Raw genomic sequence first — 23092 nt, 5'->3', positions numbered from 1 at the left:
TAGATTATTGATTTTATTGTGCGTCTCGGATGAAAGCTGTTCCATCTCAGGTATGCCGGACGTCCTGTGGGTTTATGGTAAATAGTCATTTGTACGGTATTGTCTTTGATGTATATAGTTGTGTCTAGAAAATGGATTTGGGATTTTGAATAGTTGAGGGTGAGCTTGATGGTTGGGTGGAACTTGTTGAAGTTTTTGTGGAAGGTAAGCAGGTCCTCCTTTGAGCCTTTCCAGATTATTAGTAGGTCATCAATGTAGCGGAAGTATGCTAGAGGTTTGATAGTGCAGGATGCCAAAAAGTCTTGTTCTAGTTTAGCCATAAACAGGTTAGCATACTGTGGTGACATTTTGCTTCCCATGGCACTGTCCATGCACTGTTGGTATATATTGTTTCCAAAGGAAAAATAGTTATGGTGCAGCACAAACCTGATGAATTGCAGGGCTGGTTCCGTGGCCAGATTTTTTGGTGGAAATATTTGCATGCAGCAATCCCATCTCTGTGAGGAATGTTGGAGTATAGGGACTCTACATCCACATCTAATATTGTATCCTCTGGAAGTGGACCTAGTGCTGACAATTTGCAGCGTAGTACACAAAAATAAGACACTTTGTAATATATGTTATCAGAGAAATCTGTTTCTTCCACCACCTGGACTGATCTTTCATTCTCAAAATTCTCAATTAGGCTACTTTCACACATCAGGTTTTCGGCGTCAGGCGCGTTCCGGCGTCGTGCCGGAGCACCGGATCCGGCAAATGTTTAGTAAAACCGGATGTGACAGATCCGGTTTTCTGCCGGATCCGTCTTGCGCTTGACAGCCAAAACCGGATCCGCCTCATCCGGTTCATCCGGTTTTCGATCTGTTTTTCAACAGATTACGCCGGATCCGGTTTTTAAAATCGCCCCTTGTGGCCTTCCGAAAGGGATTGGCTACTGAAAAACTATATATAGCGTGTTCCTACAGCCCTTCTTTGACAGGTTGTAGAGGAGAAAGTGCAGGTTGGAGAGAAGAGCAAGTTACTGGCGAATATGGATGTTGTGATTGGAAATATTTTGAAGAATTTGGCGGATTTTACAGCGGAGGCGAATCGTTTGAGGGTGATTGTTCTGGAGAAGGAGAGAGCGAGACAGCAGCGCATCAGGCATCGTAGACGACGTTTGTGGATCCACCCCATCACAGCCAAGAGAATGACGCGTGGGGTCTATTCTACACTCTGCATGGACCTTAGACGAAACCCGGATAAATTTTTTTGGATATGTTCGGATGAAAATGGAGAATTTTGATTACTTGGTGGAGCGCATTGCACACCTCATAAGAAAATCGGACACCTATTGCCGCTTCTCTGTTTCACCCGCAGAGCGTCTGATGGTGACTTTAAGGTAAGCCACATTTATTGGATATGCTCGCATCAGAGCACACTTTCACTGCAATCTTGTTGGTGGTAGTTTGCATCTCCAAGTGTTAGAGCTGACTTTTGGTATGTAATGCTGTGATTTTAAACTAATTGATTGTTTTTTAATTCCCCACAGATTTCTTGCAACTGGAGAATCCCTTTCGTCACTGCATTTCCAGTACAGAATCGGGATTTCCACCATATCTGGAATAGTGAAGTACACATGCCGTGCACTGTGGGACTCCTTAGCTGAAGAGTTTTTACCAGAGCCCACAACAGAGAGGTGGATTGAAATTTCAGAAAAGTTTCTACAGATATGTCAGTTTCCGAACTGCTTGGGCGCTGTGGATGGGAAACATATCCGCATTGTAAAGCCAGCCGGATCGGGATCGGAATATTTCATTACAAGAAATATTTTTCAATTGTCCTCAAGGCCATCGCTGACGCGGAATACAAATTTATTGCTGTTGATATTGGGGCCTATGGCCGCTCCAATGACTCTCAAGTTTTCAAACTGTCTGCCATGGGGCGTAAACTGTATGGAAACACCTTCCAGTTCCCACCCCCTAGACCGCTGCCGCAAACATCTGGTCCACCTATGCCATTTGTCTGTGTAGGGGATGAAGCCTTCCAGCTGTCAGAACACCTTTTGAAACCGTACTCTAGCAGAGGATTGACAAGAACAAAACGCATTTTTAATTACCGCCTCACAAGAGCAAGAAGAATGGTTGAATGTACCTTTGGTATTCTGACAGCCAAATGGCGGGTCCTATTGACTGCGATCAACCTCAAGACAGAAACTGTGGACGAGGTGATCAAAGCTTGCGTGGTACTCCACAATTTTGTTATCTGCAAGGAACCCATTTCCATTGACGACCCCTCTGAAGAAACCACCTTGCAAGATTACCATGACATTACCACTAGAAGTTCTGTGACGGTTTCCGTAATGAGGGACAATTTTGCACTATACTTTATGTCACCTCAAGGCAGAGTACACTGGCAGGATGACAGAGTGTGAAAGATTTGTGCCCTTAACCAAACTTGTGTACCTTCTGTACCAACAGTATATACCTTTGCCAACGAAAGTGGGCTATCTTGTCATGGTCTTACTGTTTTTACCTTTAGGCCACAGGTGTGTACCTGGCTGTGTTTTATGCAAAGTATTTCACCTTTTAACAAAAGTTGTGTACATTGTTAGGAAATCACCAACAATAAACACAACTTTTTAGGTGAAATACTTTGCTTCAAACACAACCAGGAACACAACTGTGGCAAAAAGCTAAAATTTACCCACAATAATATACCTGGTTTTGAATACCTTTTTAACTTTGGAATACCCTGTATTTAACCTTTTTTTTAAACATAGTTCGCCGCAGAAAGAAATGACAGACAACCATTGTGAAACGATAATTTAACTTTTATTTAAAATATTTTTTTTTTGTAAAATGTTTTTAAAGTGAGAAAAACTTTTTTAATAAAGGTTTTAAACCCAATGGGCATTTTTATTAAAAAACACACATTACAAATCTTTGTAGTGTGGGGTGGAAATACTGCTGGAGGGGCTGCGGGACACTTCGACACTTGGTGTGTGGAGAGAGGACTGGGATCGTGGTGGGGAAGGAACAGTTAGAGGTGAAGGTGTGGAAAAAGCTACAGAATGGGTGGACATGTGGGAGGCAGAAGAGGTGGTGGGCGGTGGAGTGGAGGGTTGGGCAGGGACTGTAGGAGCAGATGATGTTGATGGAAAGTTGTATGGGGAAGGAGTTTGGTACGGGGCAGGTTGCTGGAAGTGGGGAGGTTGCTGGTACTGGGGAGGTTGCTGGTACTGGGGAGGTGGCTGGTATGTAATAGGAGGGGGAGGATGGAAAGTGGCTGGAGGGGGTGCAGGTGGAGGAACTACTGGGGTGGGAGGAGGAGGTTGGGAGGTAACGTGCTGTAGAGCACCGTGGCATGAATGCATTACATGCATCTGCTGGGTAGGAGAGAGCGTTGCCATGCGCTCCACAACAGACCTGAAAAAGGTGTGGTTTGGCGAAGATCTTGCTTCTGAATGCATGGTTTGCAGAAGTGTCTTCACCTCCAGAATGCTGGAGTTGATCTGCTGAAAGCCTGCGGAGATTTGCTCTGACAAGACTTTTAGACAGTTCTGGAAAGATGCATTCAGATGCAAGAACTCTGGCGCATAAGTCTTTTCCTGACCCCTCTGCCGCTGCCGCCCAGTACCCGCAGGTGTACTAGAGGTGGCAGGGGCAGAAGGGTGGGGTAAAGGCAAAGCGATCTCCTCACCAGCAGCTTCATGTAATGTAGGCGGCCACGATGCTCCTGTGCTGGTGGATGGGACAGATGGGTCGAATGTGTGGGAAGGCTGGGAAGGTGCAGATGTACCGGGGCGGTCAAAGTGTCCTTCGGTGCCGGTCTCCTCAGGGATCGCCTCAGAAGGGTCCAATCGTGCAGGCTCCCGAGTGCTGCTCACCGTGCTGTGGAATAAAGAGAAAAAAAAACAATTAAAATAGTGACATGGCATGGCCCTGGCTGAAAAAAAATTGTTACATCTAAACATTTTTTTTTCACATGTGGTGTGTAATATTTACCTTCTGGTGACCATTGTATCCCGGAGGAACGACAGGGCTCGTGCGTACTTGTACTTGCTCTTGCGTCCTCCAGATCCACTCGGGGCCCGCATCTCTTGACGTTGGTATTGTCAAGTATTTACCTCGTAAGGGGATATCAAACGTCTTGACTTACCCCAAGACCCCCCCCACCCCACCGTGACCATAAAATGACCACCCCCAACTTGGCGCCAACTAATACACAGACACCGGTATTTCTTTTGGAATTTTATGGCCACAGCAGCCTTTTATTATAACAATAAACAAACAATAAACACTGTATCATAAACAATACAATGAATTTAACCCTGGAAGGAGGAGTCCTTGAAGCCACAAGATCGTGGTGAAATAGTACAAATATCGTGGACAACCCCCAACCATTTGCTCCCAGCCGTTACCCCACAGGCTCGGGAGCACCAGCACACCAGTAGATGTTGTCCACAAACTCCTTGGGGATCCGACCTCTTCCAACGGAAAACTCCCCATCCACCTCTCACCAGATCACGACCAGCATACCTTTAAACGAAGGAGACCCTACCCAGAGAGTCTCCCAAACCAATTTCCACCGACTTCAAGGACTCCCCCTCCCCTAAACCGCCACAACGAGGGGCCTTTGACACCTCAATGACCCGAGACCCCCACAACCCGCCAAGCGACAGCCTTCTCTATACCCTCCTGAAGGGCAAGGGCCCAAATATCGGAACCCACGGCATTCAAGTGAATCCCGTCCGCCAACCAGTAATCGCCATCACCCTTCTCCAAATCAAAATGTCGCACGGCAACTCCCCCATTTTTAACTATAAAAGCGGACACCGCCCTGTTGACTTTGATCCTGGCCCGGTTGACCTTCTCCAACGATCTCATGGACCGCCAACGCCTGCGCGGCACGATCTCCGACCACACAATCGTGACTTCCCGATAAGTCACCCACAACCGCAAGCAATCCTGCTTAATGTCCTTGATCAGCTCCCGGAAGGGACGGACAGCCAAATCATTACCCCCAGCGTGAATAACGAGAACATCTGGTGCCCGGTCCAACCGAACACACTCATGAATCTCCGGCAACACCCGACGCCACACCAGGCCCCGAAAACCGATCCATTGCACCACTGCCGCCGATCTGGAAATGCCCAACTGTCTGCCGTCGGTCCTGACATCGGCCCTCACCGCTCCCCAGTAAACAAAGGAGTGACCGAATATCCAAACCAGCAGCGGCCCCGAACCTGAATCACAAAACGACAGTCACAGAAACATATTGCAAGAAAACGCTCCAATACTTGCAATATTTAATCAACCCCATGGACCACACGAACCGGACACAGCTCCTGCACGCCAAAATGCCGAACATAACTCCGATAACGATTAGACCTCCACCCCCCGATCCGCTGTATGAAAGAGGGACCCAAACCACGCTCAGCTGCCTCAGTCGCCGCACCAATCCGAAAAGAATGCGAAGCAAACCTAGATTCATCCAATCCCAAACACCGAATTGACTTCTTAAACACTGCGCCAAACTGATATCGAGACAGATTTCCCCCGTCTGCGTGACACAACAAAGATCCACCCAGACTAGGACGAAGGTCCCAAAAACAACGCAAACACTGAGCCGGGCACATTCCAGAGCCAGAGACAACACCCAACACGACTCAACGGCCTTTTCCATCCTGATCCGTCTTCGACCTCCGTAGCCAAAATTCAACCCCCTGGGCGGTCAACATCACATCCCTGGCTAACAACCCGCCCACAGACTCTTTATTGTGAGACACGAGCTCCCCGATCCGCAGCGCACCAAAAAATGCAAAGGAAAAAGCCAGCCGAAACAACGCAACCTCATAACCATCCGCGCAGACCGATCCCAGAACCACACCCAATTGCTCAAGCATATTAAACGACAAGGGCCGCCTTAAATCACCCCCCCCCGAAAGCGGTGAAAACCTTTCGCTGCCTGTCTAACCAGAAACGTTTTTGTCAAATCCCTGTACCCGCGCAACCGAAAACCGAAAGACAAACCAGCCAACAAACGTGTCACCTTAGCCCGAGACCAACCTTCGCTTGCACCCTGCCCCAACCATGACAACAACAGACCCTCTTGCTCAAGCCTGGCCCCACTGGTGGAACCAGCCGAAATGACCTCTTCCCACGCACACCACACATTCCGGTAGGCCTCCCAGGTTTTCGGTGCCAAAGACGATACAATCAGTGACTCTGCGGCTCGTAAGCCACACTCCACAACTCCTCCGGACAAACCAGACCCTCGAACTCTGCCTCCGGGGCCAAGGAACGAAAACGATCCCACTGCAAGCGAGAAAGAGAGTCAGCTATCTCATTCTTCACTCCAGGCACATGTGTCGCAGTCACATGCGCATTTAAAGACAAGCATGCTAGTACTAACTCCTGCAAAACTCTGACCACTGGAGGGGACGACGCAGTAAGACCGTTAATCGCGCTAACAACCCCCATGTTGTCGCAATTGAAACGAACGCGCCGATTCCGAAACTCCTGACCCCACAAATGAACTGCCACCAGAATCGGAAAGATCTCCAACAACGTGATGTTACGCACCAACCCAGCAGCAACCCAAGCGGCAGGCCACTGAGCGGCGCACCATTGCCCTCCAAAATAGGCACCAAAACCGAATCCGCCTGCCGCATCCGTAAACAAATCCAAAGCATCGTTGCAGACCACATCAGCCATTACCAACGACCGACCGTTGTACTTCTCCAAAAAGGACTCCCAAACCACCAAATCGGCCCTGAGCTCCGCCGACAATCTCATAAAATGATGGGGAGCCTGAACCCCCGAAGTAGCGCTAGCCAGCCTACATGAAAAAACTTGACCCATCGGCATTTCACGACAAGCGAAGTTAAGCTTTCCCAACAGCGACTGAAGATCCCGCAACGATATTTTCCACAACCGACGCGCGCGAACGACCTCAGCCCTCAAATCAGCAAGCTTGTCTTCCGGCAACCGGAATTCCCATTCAACCGTATCGATGACGATCCCCAGAAAACGCAAACATGTACCGGGGCCCTCCGTTTTCCCGGGTGCCAACGGAACCCCGAACCGATCCGCCACCCACTCAATCGCTTTCAAAATCCTGAGACAACGCAAAGAATCCGCCAGGCCGATACACAAAAATCGTCCAAATAATGAACTATGGAATCGCACCCAGAGACATCGCACACGACCCACTCAAGAAAAGAACTAAAAGCCTCAAAATACGCACTAGACAAGGAACAACCCATAGGTAAACACCTATCTACAAAAAACCTGTCTTCCCAGAAACAGCCCAACAACCTCACGCTGTCTGGGTGAACCGGAAGCAAACGAAACACAGACTCAACATCAGTCTTAGCCATAAGGGCCCCACGACCACATTTCCGGACCCAACCTGCCGCTTCATCAAATGAGGAGTATACCACTGAACAAATCTCCGGATCAATACCGTCGTTAACCGACCTCCCCCGTGGGTAAGACAAATGCTGAATGAGCCGAAACTTATTGGGCTCCTTCTTCGGAACAACCCCCAACGGGGAAACGACCAAATTCGGAAAAGGAGGAGACACGAAAGGGCCCGCCATGCGCCCCAATGAAACTTCTTTTTGGATCTTCTCCGAAACGACTGACGGATGCTCCAAAGCAGAGCGCAAATTTTTTAAAACAAACGGGATTTCAAACGGAGGATCCGGAATCCGAAAACCCTACTGAAAACCAGAACAGCCCCGCTCCTACCCTATCAGGGTACCTATTTAGATAGGGGACCATCCTTTCCAGATTCACTGGAGTCTCCCCCTTGCAAATTACCCCCACCGGATTTGGACTTCCCTTTTTTAAAACACTTTGATGCCCCGTGTGAGGCACCATTGCAGGTTGAGCAGAGGTGTTTAAATTTACAGTTGGCCCCAAACTTACACTGGCCATCGTTAAACTGCCAACACACCCCCGCCTTGTGCGTTCCCGACTGCCCTTGACCCCCGCCACTCGTAGAACCGGAAGTGCCGCTATTCTGGCTGGTGCTTCCAGCCCCCCCAAGAAAGGAACTCCCAAACTTATTTTGCGCTATCACCCGCATCCACAAGCCAATGTCTTTTTGATCCCAACAGACAGCCGGACGCACAGCTTTCCTCTGACGAAACTGCTCGTCATACCGCAGCCACGCCTGACCGCCATATACTCTATAAGCCTCCCCGATAGCATCCAAATAACAGAATAACGCGGAGCAGTTTTCAGGGGCCTGTTCCCCGATCACACTCGCCAAAATAGCAAAAGCCTGCTGCCAATTTACAAATGTCTGAGGAATCAAGCGCCACCTCCGCTTTTCCTCCTCTTCCTTTTTGCTATCCTCTTTTCTACTTTTGTCCAAATTAAATTTCTCAAGAGGCAATAGCGAAAATATTTCCACATATTCATCCTTCCAAATCCGCTCTTTCACCTCCTTTTTCAAATGGGCACCTAACGAACCCTCAAAGCACACATACACCTCGCCATGCGCCCGATCATCCAGATGCACACGACACTCCTTTTCCTTCTCGGTTTGCACCGACACCGAAACCGGCGTGCCAACACCAGGGCCCGACGCAGCCGCGCCCTGACCCACCACCCCGCCACCCTGTGGCCCAACCCACGCTGCAACCGGCGACGACCCCACCAAACCCCGCTCCAAACTTAAAAGCAAGCTACGCACATCCGCCAACACATCACATTCACCCCCCGGCCAATCCTGAACTGCTAAAACCAGCCGCAACCCCACCACCCCCAGACTCTGCTAATGGGCCCCCTACCACCACAGACGAAGACAAAAGCGGGTGACAAACAGGGGACATAGACGCATACTCACCGGGCTGCGAGGGGGCTGTGTGCCCTCCAGCCGGACATCCTGGATCCCCAGATGATGACGCCTCGTGGACCTCGCGCCTCCCGGCGGCGAACTCACCGCCTCGTTACAGCGGCCCGGAAACCCCTGCAGACTGAGCCGGGGCGGGAGGCCTGAACCCCCCGACGGAACTGGGCCGCGACACCTCCACAAATGAAGGCACCTGCCTCCCCCCGCCGAGAATCGATTCGGCCCAGCCATCCCGAGGCACCCGGTCGCTCAAGGCCCCCCACGGCAACTGGGAGCCCGACAGTGTCCTCCGCTCCATTCTTCTAGCAGCCGGCACCGACTCCGCCGGGCTGCCCTCCGGTCCCGCTGCAGCCATGGGGCTGTGGCACAGTCTCGGGGGGTCAGAGGCGAGCACCGCTGCAGGCGCACCGCAGCAGCGCCCCCCCGAACCAACGATCTCCCCCCCACGGCCAGGGGACCCGACCCGGCTCGGCCCTGCCTCCTGGCAGGCCGCTCCTCCACCCACGGCCGAAGCGCCCCCCGAGGCAGGCCGCGCGGCTCGTCCACCGCCACCGCGGCCCCCCGAAGATCCTGGTCCAACCGGAAGTCACGCGCGCGCCGGCCCCGCCCCCTTCCGGCCGTCGGGCAAAGGTCCGGACGCCGCCGCAGGGCCTCGCCTCCCAGAAGGATTCCTCCCAGGCCGCGCACCCCCGGACGGGGAAGGCTGCGTCGCGCGGCCTGGAGGGTCCCGGGAGGGGCTCCGGCGGCGACGCGAGGCCCGGGGAGCGGTGTCGGGGGACAGCCGCTCTGGAGGCCGCGCCCGCCGGGGCCTCCGGTCTCTCACCGCGGCCTGCCCCGGCGCCTGGTGAAGCAGGCCGGCCACCTGCGCCTCCAGCCAGCCAGGGGGCTGCCCTGCCGCTGCCACCCGCAGCGTGTCCAAGGCCTGTTCCACGCCCGCCATCCAGGTACGTTACGTGGGACTGCTTAGAAGCTGTGACAACTGGAACAGAGGGCGGGCACCCCCCAAACCCTGCATTAAATACCCCCTAGCTCCCCCTCCCCTTTAACCCTTCCCCTTCCCTCACTAACCTCCAACCCCCCCGTCATGTTGGCCTCCGCCCACGCCTCCTCTAGGGGGTTGGGAGGCTCACTCCGGCCATTTCTTTATTGAACTCCTTCTTGAAACGATCCCTCACAGACCGCCACCGCTTCACAATTCTGTCCCCTGAAACGAGAAAGGACAAAGTGGTTAGTATACAACATCAGTGTTTCCCAAACTCCAGTCCTCATGGTCCCCAGGGGTCATGTTTTCAGGATTTCCATAGTAAATAGAAATCCTGAACACATGATCCGTGGGGACCACGAGGACTGGAGTTCGGGAAACACTGGTTTACATCAAGCAACCGGTACTGTATATACTTACGCTCTTTAATCTGGGCCCGAGCATCGAGGTCCTCCCAGCGGGCCACAAGGAGCGAACAGATTTCCTCCCAGAGTCGTCGGGTAACGATCAGGTCAGCATGGCGGCGGTCAGCCATATTCCATAGCGGCTCCCTTTCTCTGACGAGATCGATGAGGTGGTCCACATCTATTCCTCCATCCTCACCGTCTGAGTCGAGCACACTGTGAAGGCTGTTAAAGTAAAAGAGAAAAATAGCAAAATTAGTCACCACACTTAAGACATGAAATAAAAAGTGTACCAAAATTTCACTTAAATATTATACTTACACGCTGGTGACCGCTGCGTTGCTGTCGCCGACGACCCTGGGAGGCACTGCGAGGACCTCTTGGCCGAGCACCAGATTGGGAAGACTAGAGAAGAAAAGAAAAAAATTTATGTGTTTGGATGTAGGCATTTGTTTGCTGTGTGTGGTCTGCAGAACATTGTTTTCTATGTGTTGTGTGTAGTGTGATGTTGTGTTTCTGCGTTTGATGCAAAAAACTTACCAATTGTGAGCCCACTCCAGGTGTCTGTCCACCCCTTCCTTCTTCTTCTGGGAGCTCCTCTTCAGCTTGTGATTCCTGTTTTGAAATAAAAGGCAATGAATAGACATATATTCCAGAGATGATGGATTTTGGAAATAAAAACTTACCGTCAAACGCTGACGATGCGAGGGAGGGCTCCCAGAAGAAGATGTGCTGTCCTCTTGCTGGCCAGACTCCATGGGTGTGGGTGGTGCTGTTGCTGCTGCCAGTGCTGCCACTGCTGCTGCTGCTGAATCTCTTGGGCGGCTGTTGAATAAAGAGAAACAAAGGGCCAATGAATATCTTGATATTCCATGGCCCTAGTTTTGAGGAATGGGGGATTTGATAATTACCTTCTCTCATCTGCTGCTGGACTCCCCTCCCGTTGTTCAGCATGCTGCTCCATTTGGAGTGGTGGTGGTGGTGGTGCTGATAGTGCTGCAGTGGTCTCCTGCCTTCTCCTGCGCCTGGTTGCTGTCTTGGGTGGCATGTTGGGTGTGGCTGAGGATCCCACTGTCATGCTTTTATATATGTGGCTTGTGGGCAGAGCTACTGAGCATGCTCAGACCCAAAAAACCGGATCCGGCCACCAGATCCGGCTATAGCCAGATCCGGCGCATTGCGGCGCTCATAGGCTTTCATTGTGTGAAAAAGCCGGATACGCCGGATCCAGCGTGTCCGGCTTTTTCGCCGGAGACAAAAAACGTTACAGTAGCCGTTTTTTCCAGACGCCGGATTTCGACACATTGCCGGATCCGGCGAAAACCGGATGAAACGCATGGCCATCCGGCCCGATCCGGCGCTAATGCAATTCAATGGGGGGGAAACCGGATCCGGCATTGCATTTCGCCGGATCCGGTTTTTGTCAAAAGTGCCGGATCGCGCCTGACGGCGAAAACCTGATGTATGAAAGAGGCCTTAACGGGTAAACTTTGTATTCAGTGAATAAAGATTTTTCCCATTACTGAGATAGGATATGGCAGTTGGTACTTGTAATGTTCTATGGAGGACAGTAACTGTCATTTCAGTAGTTCTTGCAGCAGATTTTCTTTGTCTCTTTCTAGCTCCTCCCTTCTCTCTTCTACGTAGAATTTATAGGCACTAACTGTTATCTCCTATCTCTATAATTGGAAAATCTGTCTTCATTAAATACAGACTTCCCCAATGAATTGAGAGTGAATGACCAATCCAGGAGGAGAAAGAAGCGTATTTCTAAAGTTTCTTATTTTTATGTGTACTGCTAGCTGAAGAGCCCGGCGTTGCCCTGGCAAATAACTATCTGTGGTTAGTTATAACAAATTATAATGATTATATCTATATATATATAAAGTAGAGTGCATAGCCTCACCCACTCCACATAGCCACACTCATTCTAATATTCCACATCATCCCATCAACCAGAGCCAATAGACTACTACCCCTAATATCCCATATCATCCCTTCAGAGCCACTAGACTTCTAACACTAATATCCCACATCATCCTGTCAGAACCACCAGACTACTACCCCTAATATCCCACATCATCCCATCAGAGCCACTGGACTACTACCCCTAATATCCCCACATTAACTCGTCAGCCAGAGCCACGGACTACTACCCCTAATATCCCACATCATCCCGTCAGCCAGAGCCACCGGACTACTACCACTAATATCCCACATCATCCCTTCAGCCAGAGCCACCGGACTACTACCACTAATATCCCACATCATCCCGTCAGCCAGAGCCACCGGACTACTACCACTAATATCCCACATCTTCCCGTCAGCCAGAGCCACGGACTACTACCCCTAATATCCCACATCATCCCATCAGAGCCACTGGACTACTACCCCTAATATCCCCACATCAACCCGTCAGCCAGAGCCACGGACTACTACCCCTAATATCCCACAACATCCCGTCAGCCAGAGCCACCGGACTACTACCCCTAATATCCCACATCATCCCGTCAGCCAGAGCCACCGGACTACTACCCCTAATATCCCACATCATCCCGTCAGCCAGAGCCACTGGACTACTAGCCCTAATATCCCACATCTTCCCGTCAGCCAGAGCCACGGACTACTACCTCTAATATCCCACATCATCCTGTCAGAGCCAACATTGTCAGGTTGGCGCTATTATACCGATTAAAATGATACCTGGGCTGGAGAAATCCATCTTGTGTTTCTTTTTTAATCTGTGTTTGAATCTGTATGTTAATGAGAATGATTTATGCCAGACAAAGAGAAGATGCTGATTCTGGGCTCTCCCTGCAGTCTGTGTCAGAGGTTAGTGTGTGTCGGCACGGTAATAAATTGTGTTATTTCCACCTTTACAGAAGGACGATAACATCATAGAAATAATAAGAATAATAGGCCTCAGTTACCACAACTGTTTACAAGGAAAGCTGTTGCTCTTAGCAACCAATCACAGCTCAGCTTTCATCTTTTAAACAGATCTGGAGAAATGAAAGATGCTTAGTGATTGTTTGCTATGGGCAACACAGGCAGTCTACCTGTTGTGGTCAAGAAGATGTGCCTATTAAATATATATATTAGATGTCATAATGGGTATATGGGCACGGGAGTGTGATGGGTATACGGGCACGGGACTATGGGATGGTGAATATGCATGATGGGTCTATGGGCACGGGACTGTGGGATGCAGGATATGTATGATGGGTATATGGGCACTGGACTATGGGATGGAGGATGTGTTTGATGGGTATATGGCATGGGACTATGGGATGGAGGATGTTTGATTGTTATATGGGCACGGGACTAAGGGATGGAGCATATGTATGATGGGTATATGGGCATGGGACTATGGGATGGCAGATTTGTATGATGGGTATCTGGGCACGGGACTATGGGATGGCGAATATGTATGATGGGTATATGGGCACGGGACTATGGGTTGGCGAATATGTATAATATGTATATGAGTACGGGACTATGGGATGGAGGATATGTATGATGGGTATAGGGCACTGGACCATGGGATGGCAGATATGTATGATGGGTGTTATGAATGAGTCACCGTAGGAGGCAGAAGCAGAAATACAAGCTAAGTCCAGAAAACCAGAGAAGTTGGCAACTATCAGATTGCAGACCCCTGAACCTATCAACACAACTAGCAGTAGCTGTGGGGGGTTCCTACGATGCCCTAGACCCCTCGATCACAGCCAGAGAATTACATAGGCCTAAAGAAAGAAAGGGGAAATCTAAACTGCCCCAGAGCAGATCCCAAAGCAATAGGCAGCCCCCAACATATAATGACGGTGAAGCAAGATGAAAATACTAACGCAGACAGAAAGATAGACTGAGCAAAGACGGGGCCCAAAAACTACCTAGATAGGAAAGGACAGGAAGGCTGCTGTCTGCAATCTGCCAAAACCCTATCAAAGACATAAGCCAACAAGCTGATATGAAAAAGGCCCTGAAGCAGCTAGGCTTCAAAAACTAAATCAGCACTCAGGTATTTTCTGAAGACAGAGCTAAATGAATTCAGCACACCCCAGCAGGGAATGGCAGAAATCCAGAAAAACAAAGTCAAAGCATCAAAGCAAAAGGCCGAGCAGCAAACTTAGCTTTAGAGGAGCAGGAATTCAGACTGGTCTCCAAGGATCCCACAGAGAAATCACCCGCAGGGCAGAAGGGCGTCAGCAGCCTTATATCCAGTCAGTAACTCCACTCAGCCAGTCATCATCATCAGCCTCAGGTATTTGATAATCAGGCTCACTACCTTTCTTTACCAGAAGAGGGAGTTCCTCGGGCCTCAGTAATGAAGGGGAAAATGAACTCACAACAGTACCTCCCCCTTGAGGAGGGGTCACCGAACCCTCAACTACGCCACCAGGGCGATCAGGGTGAGCCCGATGAAAGGCACGCACCAATCTTTTGGCATGAATATCAGAGGCAGAGACCCAGGAATTATCCTCCTGACCATAACCCTTCCACTTAACCAAATACTGGAGTCTCCGTCTAGCCAGACGGGAATCCAGTAATTTCTCTACCTCATATTCCATGTTACCTTCAACCAATACAGGGTCTGGAGGTGCCACCCCCGGAACAACAGGTTCAACAAACCTCTTCAACAAAGATTTATGGAACACATTATGGATTTTAACTGTGACAGGAAGAGCCAAACGAAAAGAGACCGGATTAATAATCTCCACAATCTTGTAAGGTCCAATAAATCTAGGCTTAAACTTAGGAGAAGCCACCTTCATAGCAATATTTTTTGATGATAACCACACCATATCACCAACCTTAAACTGGGGACCAATGGTCCTATGTCGGTTGGAAAACCGCTGGGCCTTTTCCTGGGAGAGAGATAACTTATCCACCACTTGGTCCCAGATCTGGTGCAATCTCTCCACCACAGTGTCAACACCTGGGCAGGCAGAGGGCTCCACCTGCCCTGAAGAAAATCGAGGATGAAACCCAAAGTTACAAAAAAAAAGGTGACATCAAAGTGGCAGAACTAGCTCTATTATTTAAAGCAAATTCGGCCAAGGGCAAAAATGAAACCCAATCATCCTGATCAGCGGAAATAAAACATCTCAAATATGACTCCAAGGTCTGGTTTGTTCTCTCTGTCTGCCCATTGGTCTGAGGGTGAAAAGCAGAGGAGAAGGACAACTGAATTCCCAGCCTGGAACAGAAAGTTCTCCAAAATCAAGACACAAACTGGACTCCTCTGTCAGATACAATGTTCTCAGGAATCCCGTGCAAACGAACCACCTGTTGTTAAAACAGGGGCACCAACTCAGAGGAAGACGGCAACTTAGGGAGTGGTACAAGATGAACCATCTTAGAGAACCTATCACAAATCACCCAAATAACAGTCATCTTCTGAGAGACAGGCATATCAGAGATGAAATCCATTGAAATATGGGTCCATGGCCTCTTGGGGACAGGCAAAGGCATCAACAACCCACTAGAGCGAGAACACGATTTAGACTGGGAGCACGTCCCACAGGACTGCACAAAATTCCTGACATCACGAGACAAGGAGGGCCACCAAAAAAACCGACTCACCAGATCTCTAGTACCAAAAATACCTGGATGACCAGCCAAAGCAGAGCAATGAACTTCAGACATCACTCTCTTCTTCCACTGGTCAGGAACATACAACTTTCCACTGGGACAACGCTCAGGTTTGTCCTCCTGGAACTCTTCCAGAGCACGTCTCAAATCGGGCGAGATGGCAGAAAGAACTACCCCTTCGCCTAAGATGGTAGCAGGCTTGGTCACTACAGGAGAATCAGCAAAGAAGCTCCAAGAGAGGGCGTCTGCCTTGACATTCTTTGTTCCAGGAAGAAAAGAAACCACAAAATCAAAACGTGTAAAAAACAAGGCCCACCTAGCCTGTCTAGGGTTCAAGCGCTTAGCCGACTCTAGGTAAATCAAATTCTTGTGGTCAGTGAGGACCACGACTTGATGCTTAGCTCCCTCCAACCAATGTCTCCACTCCTCAAATGCCCATTTCATGGCCAACAGTTCCCTATTCCCCACATCATAGTTACGTTCAGATGGAGAGAACTTTCGGGAAAAGAAAGCACAGGGATTCATTTTAGATGTTACAGGATCCTTTTGGGACAAAACAGCTCCTGCACCAATCTCAGAAGCATCCACCTCTACCTGGAATGGAAGTGAGACATCAGGTTGCCGCAAAACCGGGGCGGAGGTGAATCTTCGCTTCAGCTCCTGAAAGGAAGAAACAGCCTCCGGAGACCAATTTAACACATCAGCACCCTTTTTAGTCAAATCAGTCAATGGCTTGGCAATACTAGAAAACTTTGCTATAAATTTCCGATAAAAATTAGCAAAACCCAAAAACTTCTGGAGGGCCTTCAAAGAAGTGGGCTGAACCCAATCGTGAATGGCCTGTACCTTGGCCGGGTCCATTTCAATAGTTGACGGGGACAAAATAAATCCCAAAAAAGAAATCCTCTGTACTCCAAAAAGGCATTTAGATCCTTTGACATACAGGGAAATCTCCCTCAAGATCCGGAACACAGTCCGAATATGTTCCACATGAGAATCCCAATCCTTGGAGAAGATCAAAATATCATCCAGATAGATAATCAAAAATTTATCGACAAAATCTCGGAAAATATCGTTCATGAAGCACTGGAAGACAGAAGGGGCATTAGTGAGCCCAAAAGGCATCACCAGGTACTCAAAATGTCCCTCCGGAGTATTAAACGCCGTCTTCCATTCATCCCCATGCTTAATGCGAATAAGATTATACTCCCCCCTGAGGTCAAGCTTGGTAAACCAGCAAGCACCTTTAACTCTGGAGAATAGATCAGAAATCAGGGGTAACGGATACTGATATTTAACAGTAATTTTGTTGAGGGCACGATAATCAATACAACGTCTTAATGATCCATCCTTTTTGGCTACAAAAAAAAAACCGGCACCTAAGGGTGACGAGGATGGTCTAATATGACCCTTCTCCAACGCCTCCTTAATATAGGATCGCATAGCCTCATGCTCGGGTACAGATAAATTGAAGAGCCGACCCTAGGGAAATTTACACCCCAGGCTCAGTTCAATTGCACAGTCATAACTCCTATGAGGAGGCAGAGACGCAGACTCATTCTCACTAAATACATCATAAAAGTCCGCCAAATAATCAGGAACATCATGTGACTGAGGAGAGGTGGAAAACACCGGAGCCTCACTAAAGGCACACCGACAACCCCAACTCACCACAGACACAGATTTCCAATCCAAAACTGGATTATGAATCTGTAACCAGGGAAACCCCAGAACAATAGTATCATGCAGATTATGCAACACCAAAAATCTGCAATTTTCTTGATGGTCTGGGGCGACCCGCATTACCACCTGGGTCCAAAACTGGGGTTTATTTTTAGCCAAAGGAGTAGCATCAATCCCCCTCAAAGGGATAGGCGTCTGCAGAGGTGTCATCGGAAATCCACAACGTTTAGCAAAATCCAAGTCCATTAGGTTTAGGGCTGCTCCCGAATCCACAAAAGCCTTGGCAGAAAATGTGGACAGGGAGCAGATCAGAGTAATAGCCAGAAGAAACTTAGGTTGAACACCCCCAACAGAAAACGTGTGTGCAAAGCGTTTCTCTCGTTTAGGACAGACAGAAATAATATGCGAGGCATCTCCACCGAAAAAACACAACTTATTACGCCTTCTGAACTCCTGATGCTGCTCTCTGGAAAAAACTCTATCACATTGCATAGGTTCAGGCATTTGTTCAACAGGTGGCAACACCTCTCGTGCAGCTTTGCGTTCGCGCAAACGCCGATCAACCTGAATGGCTAATGACATAGAATCGTCAAGACCAGAGGGAACAGGAAGTCCCACCATAGCATCTTTTACGGCTTCTGACAACCCCTTCCGAAAGAGAGCAGCCAAGGCATTATCATTCCAGGTAGTAAGTACTGCCCACTTTCGGAATTTTTGACAGTACAATTCTGCAGAATCACGACCCTGGATCAATGCCAGCAGGGTCTTTTCAGCCTGATCAATGGCATTAGGTTCGTCATACAACAACCCCAAAGCTTGAAAGAATGCGTTCACATTAGTCAGAATAGGATCATCTGGTTTCAAAGAAAACGCCCAATCCTGGGGATCGCCACGCAGCAAAGAGATGACAATTTTAACCTGCTGCGCGGAGCTCCCTGACGAGTTAGGCTTCAAGGCAAAAAATAATTGACAATTATTTTTGAAATTCAAAAATTTAGACCGATCCCCAAAAAATACATTAGGTGTAGGAATCTTTGGTTCAGCAGCATGTGAATGAGCAAGTTAGGCGGAAATTCCCCGCACTTCCGCAGCGAGCTGCTCCACACGATCAGACAATTGCTTTATCTCCATTGAGAGAAAAAAAAATTCCCCCTACGGCCTCAGAGATATAGAGGAAAAAATATACACCCTTTTTTTGTTTTTTTGTTTTTTTTTTTACAATTCTTTCCTGCTATTGAGTACCCTAGAATCGGTATGGCGGGTGATTCTGTTATGAATGAGTCACCGTAGGAGGCAGAAGCAGAAATACAAGCTAAGTCCAGAAAACCAGAGAAGTTGGCAACTATCAGATTGCAGACCCCTGAACCTATCAACACAACTAGCAGTAGCCGTGGGGGGTTCCTACGATGCCCTAGACCCCTCGATCACAGCCGGAGAATTACATAGGCCTAAAGAAAGAAAGGGGAAATCTAAACTGCCCCAGAGCAGATCCCAAAGCAATAGGCAGCCCCCAACATATAATGACGGTGAAGCAAGATGAAAATACTAACACAGACAGAAAGATAGACTGAGCAAAGACAGGGCCCAAAAACTACCTAGATAGGAAAGGACAGGAAGGCTGCTGTCTGCAATCTGCCAAAACCCTATCAAAGACATAAGCCAATAAGCTGATATGAAAAAGGCCCTGAAGCAGCTAGGCTTCAAAAACTAAATCAGCACTCAGGTATTTTCTGAAGAAGGAGCTAAATGAATTCAGCACACCCCAGCAGGGAATGGCAGAAATCCAGAAAAACAAAGCAAAACAAAGTCAAAGCATCAAAGCAAAAGGCCGAGCAGCAAACTTAGCTTTAGAGGAGCAGGAATTCAGACTGGTCTCCAAGGATCCCACAGAGAAATCACCCGCAGGGCAGAAGGGCGTCAGCAGCCTTATATCCAGTCAGTAACTCCACTCAGCCAGTCATCATCATCAGCCTCAGGTGTTTGATAATCAGGCTCACTACCTTTCTTTACCAGAAGAGGGAGTTCCTCGGGCCTCAGTAATGAAGGGGAAAATGAACTCACAACAGATGGGTTTGTGGGCACTGGACTATGGGATGGAGGATAATCATTATAATTTGATATCATAATAGTTGCCATGGCAACGATGATGTCATAAAGATTGCCATGGCAAAGATGATATCATAATGGTTGCCATGGTGACGATGATGTCATAATAGGTTGCAAAGGTGTTGGTTATTTCATAATGGTTGCCATGGGGACGATGATGTCATAGTAGGTTGCCATGGTGGCAATGACATCAGAATGGTTGCCATAGCAAAGGTGATGACATAATGGGTATATGGGCACAGAACTATGGGATGGAGGATATTTATGATGGGTATATGGGCACGGAACTATGGGATGGAGGATAATCATTATAATTTGTTATAACTAACCACAGTTAGTTACTAGTGTATATACAGTTGTGGCCAAAAGTATTGACACCCCAGCAATTTTGTCAGATAATACTCAGTTTCTTCCTGAAAATGATTGCAAACACAAATTCTTTGGTATGATTATCTTCTTTTAATTTGTCTTAAATGAAAAAACACAAAAAGAATTGTCCTAAAGCCAAATTGGATATAATTCCACACCAAACATAAAAAAGAGGGTGGATGAAAGTATTGGCACTGTTCGAAAAATCATGTGATGCTTCTCTAATTTCTGTAATTAGCAACACCTGTAACTTACCTGTGGCACCTAACAAGTGTTGACAATAACTAAATCACACTTGCAGCCAGTTGACATGGATTAAAGTTGACTCAACCTCTGTCCTGTGTCCTTGTGTGTACCACATTGAGCATGGAGAAAAGAAAGAAGACCAAAGAACTGTCTGAGGACTTGAGAAACCAAATTGTGAGGAAGCATGAGCAATTTCAAGGCTACAAGTCCATCTCCAAAGACCTGAATGTTCCTGTGTCTACCGTGCGCAGTGTCATCAAGAAGTTTAAAGCCCATGGCACTGTGGCTAACCTCCCAAGATGTGGACGGAAAAGAAAAATTGACAAAAGATTTCAACGCAAGATTGTGCGGATGTTGGATAAAGAACCTCGACTAACATCCAAACAAGTTCAAGCTGCCCTGCAGTCCGAGGGTACAACAGTGTCAACCCGTACTATCCGTCGGCATCTGAATGAAAAGGGGCTGTATGGTAGGAGACCCAGGAAGACCCCACTTCTTACCCCGAGACATAAAAAAGCCAGGCTGGAGTTTGCCAAAACTTACCTGAAAAAGCCTAAAACGTTTTGAAAGAATGTTCTCTGGTCAGACGAGACAAAAGTAGAGCTTTTTGGGCAAAGGCATCAACATAGAGTTTACAGGAGAAAAAAAGAGGCATTCAAAGAAAAAAACACGGTCCCTACAGTCAAACATGGCGGAGGTTCCCTGATGTTTTGGGGTTGCTTTGCTGCCCCTGGCACTGGACTGCTTGACAGTGTGCATGGCATTATGAAGTCTGAAGACTACCAACAAATTTTGCAGCATAATGTAGGGCCCAGTGTGAGAAAGCTGGGTCTCCCTCAGAAGTCATGGGTCTTCCAGCAGGACAATGACCCAAAACACACTTCAAAAAGCACTAGAAAATGGTTTGAGAGAAAGCACTGGAGACTTCTAAGGTGGCCAGCAATGAGTCCAGACCTGAATCCCATAGAACACCTGTGGAGAGATCTAAAAATGGCAGTTTGGAGAAGGCACCCTTTAAATATCAGGAAGCTGTTTGCCAAAGAAGAATAGTCTAAAATTCCAGCAGAGCATTGTAAGAAACTCATTGATGGTTACCGGAAGTGGTTGGTCGCAGTTATTTTGGCTAAAGGTTGTGCAACCAAGTATTAGGATGAGGATACCAATACTTTTGTCTGGCCCATTTTTGGAGTTTTGTGTGAAACGATCAATGTTTTGCTTTTTGCTTCATTCTCTTTTGTGTTTTTTCATTTAAGACAAATTAAATGAAGATAATAATACCAAAGAATTTGTGATTGCAATCATTTTCAGGTAGAAACTGAGTATTATCTGACAGAATTGCAGGGGTGTCAATACTTTTGGCCACAACTGTATATATATATATATATACAGGGGATATAACTCTGAGGCTAGAGAGCCTGTGTACTGGACATTGCACAACCTGTGTGACCACAGGATAAGCAGAGTGAAGCTCTGTCATGGACGCTATGCTGTTTATATGGGCTTTCTGTTGCTGTTCCTGGTTTATGATGCCTAATAAACGGCATGGACTGTTGGAGTTATGTTAAGAAACCTGTGCCGGATGTGATTTATTGGCTGCCTGGCGGGTATCCCCTACTTGAATGACAGCGCTACCTTACTATATATATATATATATATATATATATATATATATATATATATATATATATATATATATATATTAGATATCTATCATACGGGGCTTTGAGAGTGGAGTGAGTGTGGCTATGTGGAGTTTGCGGGGCTATGTGGAGTGGGCGTGGTTGATACACACAAACACACATACATACACATACAGTTTTATACATATAGATTGATCTATGAAATAAAATTAAAACAATGGTGACTCGTTAAGGACAAAAAAAAACAAAGAACGTTTTGGATTTTGTGCACTAATATGAAGAATTTGATGCCAAAAATATCAACAAATGACACAAAAAAAGAAATAAAAAATAAAACGACTTCTAAAAAGAAATGCAAATGATGAATCGGGCTCTTTAGTTGTAGAAATAAAGGAAAAGAATTGCAAAAAAAACACACAAAAAAGTATGTTAAAAAAATTTAATTTTTGCATGCATTTTTGGGCCAAAATAAAAACGTTATTGTAATAGATTTGACACCAGTACATAAACGCTGCCCTCCCTGTATAGATTGTAGACATTCTATCAGAAGCTCGGAGTATGTTGTGTTTCTGCTTTTTTATGTCAACCCATTAATCCCATTTAGTAGAATTGAGCTTGCTGACTATAAGGTACGTTCCAGTCCCTGCGATCGTCCATTAGTCTGTCTATCTTCACGCACAGTCGCCCTCTTCACTTTGTGTCTTATATCATGAAGTCAACATGCATACATCCTGCTACGGTGTCCGCTTAAATATTTAATTGGGTTAAGCTGTTAAGAAGGGACAAGAAAATGGAATTTTCATAATATTAACCTTAATAATTGATGCTTTCGGCTGCAATATTAAGGATTGCAGAATTCTGGATTTTTGTTGTAACGCTGCTTCAAGCACAAACACTTGAACTTGTAAAGGATGTCCTTGAATCCCTGACCTGAATACTAATAGATTCATCTTATTAGCTCGTGTGTTCTGAGCTTGGTAGGATGTGTTCAGCGTAGTCAGACGCCACTAGACCTGACACTGGGGGAAAGTCACCAGAGAGAGGGTGGCGAAACGCTTCCGTTCTGGAACAGATGAACTTCATTGTAGGGACAGATGAGAATTGTAAAGACACAATGGATACAAAACACAGAGCTGAGATTAAGATTCTGAACCTAGAAGTGTTCGTAATATCCCAATAAATGCCATGCTGCTTTATTCCCAAGTCTTCAGATGTCCCTG

This window comes from Dendrobates tinctorius, unplaced genomic scaffold (genome assembly GCF_039654945.1).
Source record: "Dendrobates tinctorius isolate UK_male_01 unplaced genomic scaffold, ASM3965494v1 ptg000120l, whole genome shotgun sequence".
NCBI classification, from domain to species: Eukaryota; Metazoa; Chordata; class Amphibia; order Anura; family Dendrobatidae; genus Dendrobates; species Dendrobates tinctorius.
Note: the sequence above shows the minus strand (reverse complement) of the source record.